This window comes from Cryptomeria japonica, chromosome 7 (genome assembly GCF_030272615.1).
Source record: "Cryptomeria japonica chromosome 7, Sugi_1.0, whole genome shotgun sequence".
Taxonomy (NCBI): Eukaryota; Viridiplantae; Streptophyta; class Pinopsida; order Cupressales; family Cupressaceae; genus Cryptomeria; species Cryptomeria japonica.
In genome coordinates, this window is record NC_081411.1 from 466,026,882 (window position 1) to 466,046,553 (window position 19,672).

Consider the following 19,672-nt stretch of genomic DNA (forward strand, 5'->3'; position numbering starts at 1 on the left):
CAATCAATCAGTTAAGTAATAAATGAATTATTAGATGGAGTGTGATGATGGAGAGATTGGTGGAAGAGGAATAATTATCAAGTGAAGAAGGATGTACGAAATGAGCAGAGAATTTGATTTCCATTGAAGTGGAAATCTTTATTGTGATTTGATGCATATGTGTTTTAGGATGAAGGATGGACACATGGTCTTCTTCCTTCAACTGTGGGAAAGGTGGTGAATTGTTGCATGAACTCCACTTTTGAAGTTGTCTTGTGATATAAACGCAAGCGATGACCGTTGAATACAAAATTAAATCTAATAGGGTCAATTCATGTGGTAAGTTGAAAAACTCCATTTGAAAATACTTGTGCTACCTCATATGGCCCTAGCCATCTAGTTTGTAATTTTCCAGGACCTTTTTGATACCAAGATTCATAAAGAAGAGCCCAGTCCCCTGGTTAGAATTATTTCTTTTTGATGTATTTATTATGTCATTTTATTCATTGAACTTGCAAAACTTCAGTGTGATGAAGGGTCGCCTTCCTCATTTCATCTAAGTTATTGAGTTGTATGATCCTTTATTTTTGTGTTGTTGATCGGTTCATTTTGAGATCCAATGTAGTCCTTAAAGTTTTATGTTCAAACGCAATTGGCATCATATCGGTTTTACCATATAACAATTCAAATGGTGTGAAACCAGTGGTTGTTTTCCATGTGGTTTTATAGGCCCAGATAGCTTCCGAAAACCTATTGGCCCACTCGTTCCTATGAATGGCCACTATTTTGGTCATAATTGCTTTAATTTCCTGGGTTTTAATCTCAGCTTTCCCATTTGCTTGAGGATGGTAAGGGGTAGATTTTTTATGCCTAATGTTGTATTCATTAACTAGTGTTGTAATAAGGGTTGATGTGAATTGAGCTCCTTGATATGTCACTATTTCCCTTGGAACTCCATATCTGGTGAAGATTTCTTCATAAAGGAACTCTGCATCCTTATTATCCCTTGCATGTTTCATTGCCTTAGCTTCAACCTATTTAATGACATAGTAAGTACATACTAGGATACAAGACTTACCATTTGATGGTGGATCAATTGGACCTACAAAATCCAGGCCCAATTTGTCAAATGGTGTAATTAAAACTTGAGGGTAGAGGGGAATCTCATCTAATTTTGTTGGTCGGCCCATTCTCTGATAGCTATCACACTTCCTAGTGTAATTGCTTGCAGCTTTATGAAGTGTGGGCCAGTAATAACCTGTGTTGGAAATTTTCATTGTTGTCCTTTTGGTAGTGAAATGTCCTCCATAGGGTTCATCGTGACATATATGCAAAATGTCATAAGTTTCATCTTCTCTGACACATCTTCTTAGCACATGATCTGGGCCAGTATAGAACAAACATCCTTCAATCCATGAGAAAGGGAAATTTTTCTCAATGAGAATTCTTCTTTCTTTAGGAGAGAAGTGAGGAGGCACCTTCCCTGCAACCAAATAGTTTCCTATGTCTGCATACCAAGGTGTATGTACATTGATTTAAAACAAGTGCTCATCAGGAAAAGTATCTTCAATTACCTAAGTATCATCTAATGTAGTCAATCTAGACAAGAAATTTGCTACAACATTAGCTTTGCCAAGCTTGTCAATTATGGTGATATCAAATTCTTGCATCAATAGTAACCATCCTGCCAATATTCCTGTGATCAATTATTTATTCATAAGATATTTGATTGATGCATGATCAGTATGGATGAAGATCTAATATCCTATTATATAATACCTAAGTTTATTGAGGGCATAGATGACTTCTAACATTTCTTTCTTTGTGACTGCAATTAAATTTAGCCCCTTGCAGGTTCTTGCTAACAAAATAGATTGCATGCTCAATTGATGCCTCTTTTTGGCCCAAAATGGTTCCTATTGCATAATCAGATGCATCTATATTAATGTGGAATGGAAATTTCCAATTAGGACCTTTGAGCATAGGTGCTTGTGTTAATGCTTCTTTTAGATTAGAGAATGCCTTTTCACAATCTTTTGTCCAATGAAATTTTGCATCTTTAGTCAAAAGGCTATAAAGTGGTGTTGCAATTTTGTTGAAGTCCCTTATGAATCGTTTGTAATACCCTACATGTCCTAAAAAACTCCTGACATCTTTTTGTTTTGTAGGTGTTGGAAGACTAGAAATGATTGCAATCTTGGCTGGATCTACTTGTATTCCTTTCTGAGAGATGTAGTGGCCAAGGACCACTCCTTGTTGCATCATCATGAAACACTTTTCACTATTCAAAGATAGATTATGATCTTCACATATTTGCAACACTCTTTCTAGTATTTGTAATGCTTCAGAAAAGTTAGTGTCATAAGTTGTAAAATCATCCATATAAACTTCCATACACTCATGTGAAATGTCTGAAAATATACTTATCACTACTCTTTGGAAAGTTGCAGGTGCATTGCAGAGACCAAATGGAAGCACTGGATAGGCATAATTTACCCATGGGCAAGTGAAATTTGTCTTCTCCTGATCTTCTAGTGCAATTTGTATTTGATTGTAGCCACTGAAACCATCTAGGAAACAAAAATATTGTTTTCCTGATATTGAATCCAATACTTGATCTATAAAAGGAAGTGGAAAATGATCCTTCTTAGTAGCTGCATTAAGCTCTCTATAATCTACACAAACCCTCCATTTTCCATTCTTTTTGGGCATTATCACTAGAGGGGATACCCATTGGCTGTCAGAGATTGGGTATATAAATACTGCATCTAGTAGTTTCTGAAGCTCTCCTTTTACTATTTCCCTCAGTGCGTGATTGATTATTCTTTGTGGTTGTCTTACTCATGCATAATCATCTTTCATATAGATCCTATGCATGCATAATTTAGGATCAAGACCCTTCATGTCATGGCAACTCCAAGCAAATTCTTGCTTATGCTTGTTTAACAGGTTTGTCAAGGATAACTGTTGATTATTGATGTTTAGATATTTCCTTCTGCAACTGGTATTTGTGCATTCAATTCTATCTTGTATGTCTCACTAACATTTGGCATTTTCAATTCGCTAGGTAACAAAGTGGGCATAATATATGTTGTTGCAGTTCAAGCATTCGAAAGAAGCATTGGTAGAGGGCTTTCTGAACTAAATGCATTGTGGGATGGTTTTGCATGAGCCTCATAATGATTATGGATTATCTAGGACAAAATTTCATCTTCAACGTATTGTTGCAAGAAATGACTTATGTCTATCATCATTAAATTTTCCACTGAATTAATGTCTTCAACTTTTTCTCCAATATTTCGCCAAATAGGATTGTCTATGTCTTGGGTTGGTTGAGTAGGTGGATAGATTAGCAACTTTTTAGTATTTCTACCATTGGAGATGGTCCTATCTCCTGAACAGCATCCAATATAAGAATTTGATTTGGCCAACCATGGCCTTCCCAAGATAATAGGATATCCTACTAGTGTGGCTTTAGGGGAGAGTATCATAAAATCCACTAGATACTCCCATGAATCTAAAGTAACCATTATATGTTCCATGATACCATCAAGTTTGATAGTGGAACTATCAGCAAGCTAAAGGATGGTAGTAGTAGGCCTTTGATTGATAATATTTAGTTGATGTAGGATCTCCTTAGTCATCACATTAATTTTTGCACCTAGGTCTATTAAAGCATTCTTTATTTGCATACCATTGATCGTGATTGCCACTATAGGGCTACATGGATCAGCATACTTGGGGCCAATTACTTTCCCAAGCATGATGTATGCCAATTGGCCTACCACATGAACAGTAGAGGGATATTTTACCTTTCATCCTGGATTTTTGAGATATTCCTCTTTTATTGATTTCCCATAGATTGGGACATCCTTAATGGCCTGGAACAAGGGTATCTTGACACATGTATTTCAATTGATCCCAAATTTCAAAGGTGGTTTCTTCCTTTTTCTTGACAATTTCCAACCTTTGAGGAAATGGTGGTTCTAGATTAGATAGGTGAGATGGTTTAGGATCCTTGAATTATTTTGGCTAAGCAGGTGCCTCAACAAACTTTGGATGCTCCTCTTCCTCCTTAGGTAGCTCAGTTATGAGAGGAGTGGAAGGAGTACGTAGGGTAGTTCCTGAACGTAGGCAAATATCACTTTAACTCACAAACTATGCAGGATATAAATTTGGATCAGCAAAATAGACCTATTTTTGTTGTGGTTTATTATTTGGATTAGGTGTGGGTTGAGCTAGCAACTGAGTGGGTTTGTGTGTACTAGGATTAGGATTAGGAGTGGGCATGATAGCTTGTTGCTAAGGTTGTGGAGGTGGATTCATGTAACCAGTTGTCTGGTTCAACTATTTTTGTCCATCTCTCCACTGGGTGTTTGTTGCCAATTTCCTTGGGACTACTACCAATTCCCCTAAGAAGGGTTCCATTGAGGTGGAGCATTTTGATAATTAGGTCAAGTGTTCTGAGGGTTATTTCAAGACTATGGTGGATACCCCCCAAAATTGGATGGATATTGGTACTGCCACTAGTTTTTAGATGCATTAGAATTCATATAAGGTCCACTAAAAGATAATGGACCAGCTAGCATACCTTGTCTTGGAACCCATGGTCTTCTTTGTGCAACATAGAAGACTTGTTCTTCATCTCCCTTAATCATCTTGAAATTAGGTGGAATTTTCTTGCTATCAATTTTGAACACCATTTTATATTTGCAATCCTTCTTCTTCTACCTGCAATGAGGGTAGTATTCTACCAACATTGCTTCTGCCTCCTCTTGTTTCTTTCTTTCTTTTATGGTATTCAGCTGAGTGGGTATATCATTTATAATATCCTTCTTAAAATTTGAAAGCAAATTAGTAATCTCCATCCTTGAGATCCCATTAGCAGGTGATTTTCCCATTTGGTAGCCTCTTCCTTTCTTGATAGTTGCTCAGGAGTAGTTCTAGCATATCTTCTTAATGTCACCCCAAGGAACTTGAGTAATGTCTCCTCCTCCTATTAGATCCAAGGCATTGGTACAACTATCATTGATTCCTCTGAGGAAGAGCAACTTTTGAGATTCTTCATTAAGAGTATGGTCTGAATTTTTCTTCAGGGAGAACAAGAACCTTGAAATGTAATCCTCCAAATTTTCATCTTCCCTTTGCTACATTCTAAAGATGTCATCTCCCCTCATATTACCACTTCTACAGTATTTCTTGTACTTCTCAAGAAATTTTGTTTGCATGTCTTCCCAATTATCAACAACATCTCTTCCCAAACTCATAAACCATCTTAAGGATCCTTACTTCAAATTAGCAGGGAATGGCTTAAGCCTATGAGAATCAATGGTGTAGTCATAGCTTCTACAAAGGACGTCAAATTCAAATAGAAAGGTATTTGGGTCCTTTAATACAAGGCCATAAAACTTAGGGAGGACTGAGGCAGGGATATTCTTGAGATTATTTTTATCATGCTAGTCAGTGATGGAGAAATCAAAAGTGGGTTGGTTAGGCTGATTTTGTGCAACAACAGTCATTCTTGCTTGATGAATTATCAAGGAAAATGGGTTATCAATAGGTTCTTGGTCAATTGGATCTTCTGGATTATTAAAGTTGTAAAATATATCAGCTAAAGGATTTATCTCTTGGTCTTCTATTTCAAGCTGATTGTAGGCTTCCTCAAAATGATTGTCAGGATAAGGGTCGTTAGGAAGAAATCTCCCAAAAGCATATCTTCTTCTATGCGTATAGGATCGACTCAATGTCAGCCAATTCCACACAAAAAATTTGTGAAATAATTATGGGCATAACTTATTGAAGTGATAATATTCTAAGAGCAACTTGAAAAAGTATTTTAACAGTAATAAACTAAAAATGACCCTAAAGAACTTCTTAGTTTGACACTGTCCCTGGAAATGGCACCAAAAATGTTAGCCTCCTCAAATGGTTCAATAACTAATCCCTTAAAGTTATGACTCATAGATTACACATCTTTACTAAGTAGCTATCAGACTCATTATGAAGGTTAATTTAACTTATCAACCCAGGGATGTGAACTTGAAATGGGTCAGCACACTTAAGCAAACAACAACGTTGGAATTGAAATACTTCAAATAATTAATAAAGGAAACTAAACTTAAGTTGATAACTAATCTGAACATGTGAATCTTAAACTAGCACAAGGTACAAGAATGAAATTCCAAACAAACAAGCAGGAAACTACTCTGCCCGCTTTGGCTGCAGGAACATGCACAGAGCAGAGTTTTGTGGCTATAGGAATAGTCCACTGCTAGAACGGTACTAACTACTGAATGAAAAATAACTACTAAACTAATTGAACAGAGTTCTGACCAAGTGGGCTCCCTTGAGTGAGACTTCCAAGATTAGCACGTGTTGAAAACTTGGAATATCATCTTATTCATCAAAACAGACATACACAGAATATGACATGTTCTTAAACTGTATTTCAGAGCTGAAAGTAAACTTACAACATCAGAGATCAACTTTTTCAAGAGATCATCTAACTATTATTTATATTAGAAAGAAAAACTACCAACTAATCCCAACTAACTGGTCGACAAACTCCACAACATAAGGAGGGCGCCATTTATTGAAAGCATGAAAAGAAGAAAGGAAAGATCATGCATGCGCTTAACCAAGTCAAATAGGACTTCCTCGGTAGAAATAGCTCATAATTCCCCTAAATCAACTCAACTGGTTGTACATAATTAATAAAGAAGGAATTTGCATCATTAAGTAGAGAAAGCACCACTACATTGATCACTTTTTGACCTCTTCAACAACCAGCCAACTGGTAAGAATCCTGCTCCTTGTTGCAAGCTTTGTCATAGCACCAATTTCTTTGTACAAATCTGCAAAAAACATTAGCATATACAAACAATCTACATTTCTCAAATCATTTTTAGAAAAAACATTCGTTTCAACACATGCACATTTAATAGATAATTGCATAACATGTGCATTAATATCATGAGTTGTTTCACGATCAAACTGAAGCCCAAAAGATAACAGTTTCTAAGGGAACAACACAGTAAATAGTGTCATCACAATATCAAAATCTAAAGTATCATCATGGACATCATAATAAATCCTTAGAAAACAGGACCATAAACTTGTCTCATCAACTCTAGCTTGGGAGATATTACTCCTCTTTCTTTAGGTGATGCTCCCAAGTTGTACTAGACAATAGCCTATCTTTGGTGCTTAATACTACCTTTAGACATAAGAAAAATGCCATGGAGATAGTATTAGAAAATATTAGATAGTCAATTTCACAAAATAGTATTAAACAAAGGAATAAATACACTAGTGGGAAAGCTCAACCAAGGACATACAACCCCTACCTAAAGAGGAGGATCCTAATAAATGGGGAAATGAAACAACAATATTAGAATCAATTCAAAATAATGGAAATAACCCAAAATAATTGACCATTAGTGTTTCCCCCAAGGTCAAGATTATTTTCTTAGAATTGACAATAAAGATAAAAGCCTTGAAAATTTGTAGAACTCGAGATACTTGACAAACTCCACAAAACTAGACATGATCATAGCAAAGAAGGTAGCATAATTTTGCACTTTGTGCCAAATTCTAAACATAGACAAAATGATGCCCATGATTTGATGTTAGACAAGAGCCTATAAATGGATGTTATTGCAGATAATAATAATGGTTGGATCAATAAATAAAATAATTCCAAAATATACTTGCACACTGTGCCTAATCCCATACATGGGCAAAATGATGCCCAACTAATGGTATTAAACAATAACATGCAATTGGATTCTAATTCCAACTATAATAATGATTTGAACAATAATAATTATAATACCAATATTTATTTTCACCTGGTGCCTAAGCCTAAACATGGACAATATGATGTCCATGCTTTGTTGTTAGAGAAGGGCCTACAAGTAGATCTTGCTACTAATAGAAATGTTGTTTGGGGCAGTAGTGATAATAATGCCAACTATGACACTACCAACAACCCTATGTTGAACTCCTTAACTAATACTGTAGATTCTTCAACTACAAATAGATCAAACTGATTTTCAATCTAATAAAGTTACAATCCTCATGACCTCATTTCTAAATATGCGCAAAAAATTTGCGTAGGGTCTTGTTATCACAAGCCTTCCACATGGAAAGGTCACAGGAAGACAAAATACTAAAGATGTCAAAGCTTTAAATTCTTTCCATCAACATTTCAAGTGTCCAAATAGAAGGATGAAAGGTTTCCTTGTGCTCTTTTCAAGGGTCCCAGAAAATAAATGTTTCACAAAGCCTTCCACGTGTAGGCCATATGGAGTAATAGAATGAAAGTAGAGGAAAATCCCCACAAATTCTCATTGACATGTCGCGTGTCATAAATTTTGGAGTGTGACACATGGAGGTTGTGCGGAGGTCTAAGTTTGATTCAAGAAGCATCATCCTATGAAGTCCCAAGGAAAAGCCATGTGTCCCAAGATTTGCAAGTCGGTGGATGAATCTAGACGCCAAATTGACCCAAGACAAAATTAGTTGGCAATATTAACTATCAAGGAACTCTATAAGAAAAGGTATGTCGAGATTTATTTATTTTAATTGATGAAATTTATAGGTGTAACTCATGCCTCGAGTTGAGAAGAAAAAATAATGCAAGGGAAATTAGAATGGTTGTCATGATTGATGGAGAGCACTCAACAAGTATGCAAAAGTGGAGTTGAACGGAAAAATTTGATGGATCTTTTTGGGAAGAAAATCTATAAAAGCCTATAGGCATTCCTACAATAAGGGTTCAACACTTTGGAATAGTAAGGATTTGGTAATCCCCTTTCTTCTGAAAAATTAAAATAATGTTTTGGAGTTCAATAATTAGCATTTATGATCTGACCTTAGCATGTTTGTTCTTAGGTTGGGCACTGGACTATGCTTTTGTTTGCCTTTTGTTTTCTTTACTTAAGTTGATATGCTCAGTGTCACTTTGATCTTGAAGTTATTGATATATACTCATTTTGACTTTTATATTTCCTATTAAATCTGTGTATAATAGTTCATGTAGTAGATTTTACTCTACCATTTTCCTTAGATTACAAATTAGATTATGCACTTGGGAAACAATCTTTTAAGAATGGTTAACTATTGTGAAAATCATAAAGAATTCCTATGTTTTCTATTGAGCCTTAGTAGATACTTCCCTATGTATTGTGTTACTTTTTGCATCGCATTCTCCTCTCAGCAATGAAGGATTGTGGTGTGATGTTCTAAATTATGGGAATCAGTGTTTCTTTGTGACTTCCACAAAAAGGGGAATTAAAGTTTTGTAAATGATTTGTTCTTAGCATTTCACCTTTGTTTAGCTTTTTGTATCCTTTTTTGTTTCTCTTTTCCATTCCCCCCTTTTTAATAAAGAACCAGCTTCTAAAATCTTGAAGTTTATTTCACAAACCACATGTAAGTCCCACATTTGTGAAACTTCCAAACTGCCCTTATTTAAGGTGCAAGTCTTCTTAGGGATCAACAGTATTTCTTGGCATGCCCCGTGGGACTTTAGATTTTCACTATTAAAGGCTTAACATATTTTCAAACATTTCACCAAGAAGCTTTTTAGCAATATTTAGCATTGTTGCATGGCCACAATGCAAAGGGTGTGTACCGCTTTCCCTTTGTGGGATAATCTCTAGCAAGCTTTTGTTCATGTTTTGACTCAACCATGGAAAAATATTTTTAGGGAAATCATTTTTCCTTGTCTTGCTTGAGAAAGATTTTTCCTCCACAGATGCCTCTTCCTGACACAATCTCTCTTTTTAAAGGTGGAATAGTCATCTAGAGATAAAACTAGTCTCACGAACAAGAAGGAGATGAAGCACATGAATATCTTTGGTCCCCATGCCTACCAAAAAGAAAGGAAGAAGAAATATTTATACCAAACCCAGAGGACATACCAGATTCACAATGTGATAGGAAAATCCTTGTGAATATATAGTGCATAGAACGAGTTCTAATGATAAAGAAAACATTAAGAACGCAAGCGGGTTCATTCCTAAAAAAATTCTCAAAGAGCTCTCAACTAAGGAGGAATGTGAAGGAGAGATGGATGAAGCCCAATTTTGGGATGAATTGGAAGATTTTTTCTCAACAATAGAAATCAAGATGTCATCATATAAAGAGAAAGGTGGTCAGAAAATACAAAGGGAATTCGTCCATGAGCCTTCAGAAGAATCCAAAAAAGAAATCCCTATGGAAGAACAAGATGTAGAAGTGGAATGTAGTTACAAGCACTTGAGTCCAATATGTTCAAGAGGATGCCCTATTCAACATCTTTCTTAGAAAAGAGATGGTCATGTCTTTTGTCATGATCACCTCAAAACATGAAAATGGATTGAAAAGAACAAAACAATCCTTTCCTGCAACCCAAAGAAATTATCAATGAGCCAAAAAGTCATATGATTTTGGGTATGCAGGTAAATATTAAGCAATTTAAAAATTTCAAGTATCTGCATCCTTCTTTGCCCTGGATTAAAATGCTTGAGATATGTAATAAATTAGGCAGGAAGGGAAGTTATTTTAAAACTCCATTTAATGGTTTTATTAACATTAATTGTCACTATAGGTTAGATTAGAGAAGGTTTAGTTAGTCACTTTTTGTTTTGTTTTTAATTAAGTAAAAATAGGTTTTAAGGGACCCGAAACCCGATTACATTCAAAAGATATTCAAGAAGGAAACAAAACAAGACAGCTACAAAAGACCAGCAAAAAAACCAGCAGCAGAGAAAAGGATAGCAAGAGGCCAGCAAGAAATTGACTTCAAGCCTAGCATTACAAGAAAATTAGAAACTCTTCATAGTTTCCTCAACATTCTATACCAAGAGCATCATCGCCTTGGCCGCTTCCCTTAGGTCGTTGTTTTCCTGTCCAATCTGACTCTCTTTCATTTTGGTGTCCTTCTCAATAGTGGTCTGCCTAGTTCTGCGCCTAGGGTTCTGGTGGGTGGGGCTGGAAATTGGAGCATCTTCTATAATTACCAGGTTCTTATCTTGATTTTTCCTTTCCAAATGATCCACCAGCGTGTTCATATTCTGGGAAGAAACTTTAAGGACCTGGAGGCTGTGGTTCATAAGGCTTTTCAAAGTCTTCTCATTACGGGCAATCTGGGTGTTGACGTTGTCTTTGTCCTCCTCCACCTGCTCTTTCATAGTTCTAATAACATCCTCCAAATGTTTTAGGTCCCCTTTGATTAGATCTTTCTCCAACCAGTCCTCCATCTCCATTTCCTCCTCCGCTTCACTATTTTTCGTATCCTCATTCTGTTTCCCAAAGTTAGACATCTTGATCGGCTTATTAATCTTATCTTCCGCTCCCTTTGCTTACCCTACATACTGGTGATGTTTTTGACAACCCATTTCTGGAAATTGAAGAATTCAAGAGTGCAGTTGCGGGCGGTGTCCAAGATGGTGTTCACAGAGTCCTTGCCCTGTTCAGTCTCCTTAGAGTTAGGGTTGTCACACTCCTTAGGATTCAGAGCCTCATTCTCGCTTTCCGAACCCTTAGGGTTAGAGTGAGGGTTTTCAAAATTACCCCCTTCCTCCCCTTCACCATAGTTCTCATCCTTATTTAGCTCCATTTCAGTATCAGTGTCCTATCCTTTTCCTCTTCTTCATCACAATGCACCTCCTTTTCCTCATACTCTGTTTCAACTTTCCTTTTTTTATGGGTAGGGGTGCTGGGCTGATCCCCATTTGAGTCAAAATCTTTACCACTCTCAGATATATGAGCGTTAATGATCAAAGGATCATCCTTGGTTGCCCTAGCCTTATCCTTAAGATTTTCATATATTAGCAGAATGAGCCCCTGGTGGGCTAAAGGGTAAGACTTAGGCTTTTTAGCATAGTCTGCAAGTCTCTCGTTTAGAGAGGATGCTAAATAGAAGGGCAGGGATATTTTAGCCCCATGATGGAAATGGTTCAGGATAGCGAAATGATAGTTATAATTTTTTGTAAATCTGCCATCCATAGTCAAATATTCCATTAAAGCCCTAAGAACTTTTTGCCAGAAAGGCTTTACCTACTGGGGAGTGTAGTAGGAGATGTTGTCCTTCTTCGCAAGCTTGCCCTTCTCATCCTCCGACTTCGGGAAATTTTTGAAAGCTTCAGCTGCATACTTTCAATCCCTGTAGAATTTAGTCCCCTCCATCTTGAGCCTCGTGACCTCTACAATCAAGTTTTCATTGATTTGCCAAATCTTCCCAAACAGGGTGACTCTGTTGTTGCTCCAGCTTTTAGCAAAACCATAAGACACAGAATTTCTGCTTCCGTGAAGCTTTTCCATATAGTCAGTGAAGCCATGTATGTGGAGCCTTCTCCAAACCTTTCTTTCACTCTTCCAATTCTCACATCTTGGAGGCTCGTTCCTGTTTAGGTTACCGCCCATTCTAATCTCCAAGGAAGGATACCCACTGCTGCAGTTCTCAATCCATAGATAAAACTCTAAAAACTTGTTATTTCTGGAATTCTCGTGTAAGGACTCTTTCGTAGTTTTGAAATTGCTTCTTATGGCCACACAAACCCATCTATTATTACTATAATCTTTCGCACACATATGATCTTGGATATGATGCCGAAAAACACTCATAATCTGACAGTTAATCCGCTCCCAAAATCTATCTTTGGAACTCGTTCCCCAGAAATTAATCATGAGATTAACTTGACCCATTGATGCGATCAAAGTATAATTGCTCTTTAACCTCCCGTTTGATGTGAATTTCTCCAGTGTATTTGACATCCTTCTCCAAATTGACCCTTTCATTGGCTAGGATATCCGCAACCTTATTGCCCTCTCTAAAGGTATGAGTTATACTAATGCTAACATAGTTATTTAGAATATCTATAGCATTTTTAATTAAATTGGTAATATTCCAAGAAACAGAACTTGTACCTTTGAGGGCTTGTATGATGTTTGAAGAGTCCCCTTCGAGCCAATTTTTTTTGAATTTGAATTCCTGAGCTAGCTGGAGGCTCTTTAGCATTGCCAGAGCTTCAGCCACATGGTTATTTTGGACCCCAAAAGGAGAAGCAAAAGAAGCAATGCAAATTCCTTGAGCATTTCTAATAACTCCTCCTCCACCAGCCTTTCCAGGGTTCCCTTTAGCAGCCCCATCAAAATTAACCTTTATCCAGTCATATTCAGGAAACTGCCATACAATGTTATCTCTCTTATTCTTATTTTCCGATCTATAGACCTTATGCATTAGGTTCCATTTGGTAAGGATGTCTCTTTCCATATCATTCATATCAGTAATAGACCATTGCTGATTATTCTTGTGAGGAATGTTAATGTTCTCCTTTATATCCCTGCATATTTTTTCAAAGACCACCTGAGTATTACACTTAGCTTCCCTAAATATCCTATTATTTCTTTCTTTCCAAATGCCCCAGCAGATCATGGGGAGGGTCAAAGACCAAAGGTTCTTGATGATTTGGCATTTGGTTGGAAAATTCCATTGCCAGATAATATCCTTGATGCTCTTGTTCATGACCTAATTAACTTTCCATTTTTCCCATATTTTGCACCAAATATCCCAGGTAAAGGAGCAGTGAAAAAAGATATGATCAATTGATTCCCCCTCCTTCTGGCATAGCTCACATCTATTATGGAATTTGAAACCTCTTTAGATTAAATTGTCAAGAGTAAGGGTGCTATTACGAGAAGCAAACCAAAAGAAAATGTTGACTTTAGGGATCAGAATGTTGTTCCAAACTTTACTCCAAATGGGATTGCTAGTTTGAGAAAAAGTGTTTTTATAGGCGGAGGCAACCGTAAATTCACCTTTAGGATCACTTTTCCAGAGGAAAACATCATCATAGCCTTTGTTAGGGGAAAAGGACAGCAACTCCTTCTGGAGAGAGGAAAATCTAGAATGGATGTCATCAAGCCTAACCCACTTGTTCTCCTTCCAGTAGTCACATACCATAATCCCAAACCTCCTTTTACACTCCTCAATAATTTGACTGTTGTTTGGATCATAAAGAGCTTCATTCTTCATCCAAGGGTCTTCCCAAAACCTTATTATGTCACCTTTTCCAAGGACCCATCCAGCCCCAGCTTTTGCCACTTTTATGGATTTGGTTATGCTATTCCAGATGAAGGATCCAGCAGGGATATCTTCAGAGTTAAGGACCCCTTGGATAGTCTAATTTTGAATATATTTGTCAAACCAAATTTGATTCCAATCCTTCTTAGTATCATAGGCTCTCCATAATTGTTTAGCAAGAAGAGCTTTGTTAAACATTTTTAGAGCTTTAATCCCCAACCCCCCTTTGTTCTTTGGTCTACACACTTTGTCCCAAGCAACCAAGGGTATTCTCTTTTTTTCTTCCACTCCTAACCATAAAAATCTCTTCTGGATTCTTTCCATAGCTTCAGCAAATTTAACCTGGATACCAAACAAGCTGAGTGCATAAACAGGGAGATTTTGAAGAGTAGCTTGAAGGAGCTACAGTTTCCCAGCTTGAGATAACATTGAGCCTTTCCATCCAGCAAGTCTTTTATTAATTTTATCAATAAGCATATTCCAAAAGGAATTTGGGCGAGCTAACCCCAAGGGAAGGCCCAGATAGGTGGAAGGGAGCAATTCCACTTTGCACCCAATAATTTTAGCAATTTTTTGTTGTCTTATGACCAGAGTATTGAGGAAGTACATAGTAGATTTATCCCAATTGACTTGCTGACCAGTAGCCAAAGCATAGGAGTTAAGAGAAGTTTTGAAGGCATCAACCTCCTTGACCAAAGAATATCCCATGAGGATAGTGTCATCAACAAAATGTTGATGAGTGCAAAAAACATTAGCGGAGGAAGGTTGAAGACCTTTGATAGTTTTGCTTTGCTTCAAATTATGAATCAATCTGCTCATACTTTCAGCCAATATGGTAAAAAGGATAGGAGATATAAGATCTCCTTGTCTGAGCCCTCTTGAAGTTTTAAAAAGGTTTGTAGGAGATCCATTAATCAGTATAGAGAACATAGGAGTAGTGATCAATTCTCTAATTATTTTGGTTACCTTATCATCAAAACCAAAAGCCCCCATGATTTTGAAGAGAACGTCCCACTCAACTCTATCATAAGCCTTCACCAAATCCAACTTTATCAAGAAACCTTCTTTTTTAGCAGCACTGAGGGAATGAATGCTCTCATGAACAAGAATAATTGAGTCCAGGATCTGCCTACCAGGAACAAAACCTTTCTGCTCCTCAGAGATGATGAAGGGAAGCACCGCCAAAATTCTAGTGGTCATAACTTTGGATATGATTTTGTAGAAAGAGTTGCATAGGCTAATTGGCCTAAAGTTTCACATAGAGTCCACCCCAGCAACTTTGGGGATTAAGGCTATAAAAGTGGAGTTAAGTTCCTTAAGGATTCTTCTAGATCCAAAGAATTCTTTGACTGCATTAACTGTGTCTTCCCCCACAATATGCCAAAAATCTTGGAATAAGAACATAGGGAAACCGTCAGGACCCGGAGCTTTATCCCCTTGAAATGAAAAGACAGCTTTTTTGATTTCTCCAGCAAACGGGATAGCAGTAAGGGCCTTATTCTGAATAGGGTTAATGATCTTAGGAATAATATTAAGCAGATTGAGTTGGTGGGTCTGATCAATGTCCTTGTTACTAGAAAGGAGCTGCTTGAAGAATCTGACAGCTTCATCCCTGATTTCATCCTTATTAAGCAGAGTGATGTTTTCAACAATTAGTCTTGTGATTCTATTCGTTGCCTTGTGTTTTAGAGAAGTCATGTGGAAAAATTTAGTGTTTTTGTCCCCTGCCTTCAACCATATAGCCCTAGATCTTTGCCTCCAATAGATTTCTTCCCTATAAATAATGTTGTGGATTTTGACTAGAACATCATCTTCCATGGCTTTGGAATACTTTTTGTAGCCTTCTTCCTGAATTGAGTTTTGTATCTGGTCCAATTCCTCCTTTAATTTTTTCTTTGAATCAAAGATTAAAGACCTTCTTGTTCCAAGTCTTAATGTTGGTTTTGATATTTTTAAGTTTTTTGGCAACTTTATACATGGCAGTTCCATTAATATCAAGATTCCACGAGTTAGCAATAGATTTTTCAAGATTAGGGTGGGAGGTCCACATCTTTTCGAACCGAAAAGGGAATCTCTAATTATTCTTAAAATTCTCAGCAACAAAAGAGATGGGATAATGGTCTGACCCAATTCTATTAATAACAAAAAGGGAGCATCTATGAGAAAGAATCCAATCATTAGAAAGAAGGGATCTATCAAGTCTTACCTAGATGAGATCTTCACCATCCCTTCGGTTAGACCAAGTGTAGGAAGCCCCGTTGAGATCCATATCAATGAGAGCATTGTCATTAATAAAGTCCATCAGGTTAGATCTACTGTCTGGTTGAGCTTGACTACCTCCAAATTTTTCAATGTCTTGCAGAGTAGTATTGAAATCTCCCATCACAACCCAGTTGTTCAAAGGGAAGGAATTTCTTTTATGCTGAATTTTATTCCAGAATTTGCTTCTAGCGGATTTGGACTTAGGGGCATAGATATTAGTGATAACAAATTCCTTACCATCAAAGATGCTTTTAGCTTTTAGGGATAAAATATTGCCATCAACATCAATCATATCTCCAAAGGTTGTTCTTTTATTCCAGAATATAGCAACCCCTCCAGAGGCTCCATTCGATCTACTGCCACAAGCCCCTCCATTTTTGAAAAATTTTAATTTTTCCACTTTCTCTTTACTCATTTTGGTTTCTTGAACAAGGATAATATCCGGATTTTGATCTCGAATGAGGTTCCTTAATATATCATGTTTATTGAGACCATTTAGGCCTCTGATGTTCCAAGATATTACCTTCATTTGGAAGCCTGAGGGTAGGATTCCTTGATAGTTCGCTACCTTCCATCAGCTATGTTTTTCTTACTCTCCTGGTCCCTATGCCATTTCATAGTTTTGCGTCCCAGTGGGGATCTTGAAGCCCCAAAATCAGCCTTGGATCTGGTTCTGGTTTTTACTCAATTAAGGCCTCCTACCTTCTTGGTTTTAATTTTCTTTCCATTTCCTGTTGTGTTTTCTTCTTGTTGTTCTGCTCTAGACTCATCTTGCATGTTGCTCCATAGGTCTTCTCTTTTCTGGGATGAAGTGGTCATATCAACTTCTATATTCTGGAATAAGGCATTTAAGTTTGCTTGCGGTGACCCAAACTTGTTACTCCTTCCCAGTTTGATTTCATGTTCTTGAAACTCATCCTCTAAACAGTGTTCATCTTTTTTTGATATAGGTTCATGAAAATCCTCAGGATGAGAATCAGTGATATTCTCAATCTCACCATCTTCAAGTGTCTCTTCACTGATTTCATTCTCCTTCGCCTATGACTGTAGAGCCTCAAAGGTATTGCCTGTTTTGATCTCAAACTCCCTGGTTTCATTCTTTTTATTCTCCTTCAAGGGGGGGTTCTTAAGAGGGTTAGTGCTATATGCTTCCAGGTGTTCTGGTATATTCACTGAGTTTCCACTTTTTTCTTCTAACTTGTTGCTGTCTTTGTTATTATTTTTTTCTTTCCATACCGGTTTGTGAATATTTTTTTCTTTCATCACAGGTTTTTTAGGGTTGCTGGGGCAAGCCTTAGCCTAGTGACCTGCTTTTTTGCAAGAGAAGCAAACAAATGGGAGAGATTCAAATTCTATGGATTGTTCCCATAACCCAAGTTTGGAGTTTATGTCAATAGTACTTGGGAGGTCCATTTTTTGTGATATGTTGATGCAGATACATGCATACACCAATCTCTTGCGAGCTACTGTCATTGGATCTATCACAACAAGCTCCCCAAAGGAGTTAGCGATTCCTGAGAAAACATCCTCCACCCAGTATTCCAACGGCAGCCCAGGCAACCTAACCCACACCGGAGTAGATTCAAAGAAAGAATCATTGAGTTCCATGTTAGGGGACCATTTTCTAATAGAAAGAGAGGATTTGCCAAACATCCAGGGGCCACCACTTAAAGCAACTTCCATATCTTCCCCGCATGAGAAAGAGAAAACAAAAAAGCCTCTAGGAAAGGCAAAGAGATCAACATGTCCTTTCATTCTCCATTTTCTCTTAACAAAGGACCTAACATCCTCAATATTAGGTCGAGGTCCAACAAATTTCCCCACCAAAGAAAAAGACATTAAAGAGATGCTATGATCAATAACTAAATTAGGAATCTCAATTGCAAGTTTACCTATTCTATTATCTGATATATCCTTCACAAAGGGGAAAGATGATTTACCAGTTGGTTTACCAGATTCTTGTCTTGCAAAGAGAATATTCCAGGGTTTAGGTATTCGCCCCTCCTTGATATTTTCTGAGTCAATCTTCACCGCCTTGGGGCTTGAATCTTGAGAATCTTTTAAGTTTTCAGGATCGAGAGGAGGGTCCCATATTCGTGGGTCCCCATCCTACCTTCCATCCTCATCATCAAATGCTTGTCCTTGAGTTGCAGTGGATTCAGAACCAGAGGATCTAGCATCAATGTTCCCTCCATTTCTCGATTTCAAATTTTCCACTGCAAACGCTGTGTTGGGTCTCAAATCAACAGATTGGATAGGTTCTAAGGAAATGCCAACTCCTATGATCAAACCCTCCAATTGACTTGGCCAACTTATAGAGTGAACCTATTTGGTTACTAACTCTCTCACTTTAGGCTCTGTAGGACCTAGGCGGGTATACCTACTCACTAGTTGTTCCTTCAACTAATGCTTTTTATAGCAAATTTAGTGTCTTAATATGATGTCTCCTAGTCTCAGAATGGCATAAGTTTCTTAAACAAACTGACTTCAGATGTGTGTATTGATCTATGTATCTTACAAAAGTATATATGTTACACTTTGGCTAAATTACCTACTATACCTACTCTACTAATCCTAATGCTTAAAAGTAAAGGGTAACTGGTATGGTTAAAGGGTTTGTTTACAAATGATCAGTGCCTTTCCTCTTATTTGGGCTACAGAGTCTTATATTTCTTCAGGACTTATTGTGTAAACTTATGAGACAGTTTTTAAACCCACCACCTCTCGATGAGTCTGTCAGTTACTGTTTCTTATGAGCTCTACTTCAATGTCTATATTGTAAACTGCTTGAATGGATTTAACCCTAACTTTTAAGAGACGATCCAAGGAAGAAATACAGGGAACAATTACAATTTACAAGTAAATCTTTTTGATCCAAATCTACAATATGAAACACAAAATTTTACTGGAAGAACACGAATAACCTTATCCACTTTTAGATAATATCATAAGCAACTACCTTCTAAAAATATGTTAACTCTCAACACATATGAGAAAGAAAATGCAACTGGTTATTTTTGATAAAAAGTTTTAAAGTACAAAATTGCCTCCACCCCTTCTCTCTATTCTCTTTTTTTCTCTCTTTACATTTTACATCACACATATATATGTGTTTGAATGGTTTTCATACCCCTTTGGGTGAAAAGACACCCCCCTTTTAAATAAAAATAATTCCAAATCCCGAAATTGCCTTAGTTTATGTAATTAATTGTCATTTTACAAGTTGTTTAGGCATATTAGAGGTATTTTAAGGCTATTTTATGGGTATATAATGGATAAATGGTCTTTAAATGATGTAAATACCCCCTTTGGTGCTTCACACTCCATTTTTTATGCCCATTATTGTGTTTATGTTATGGT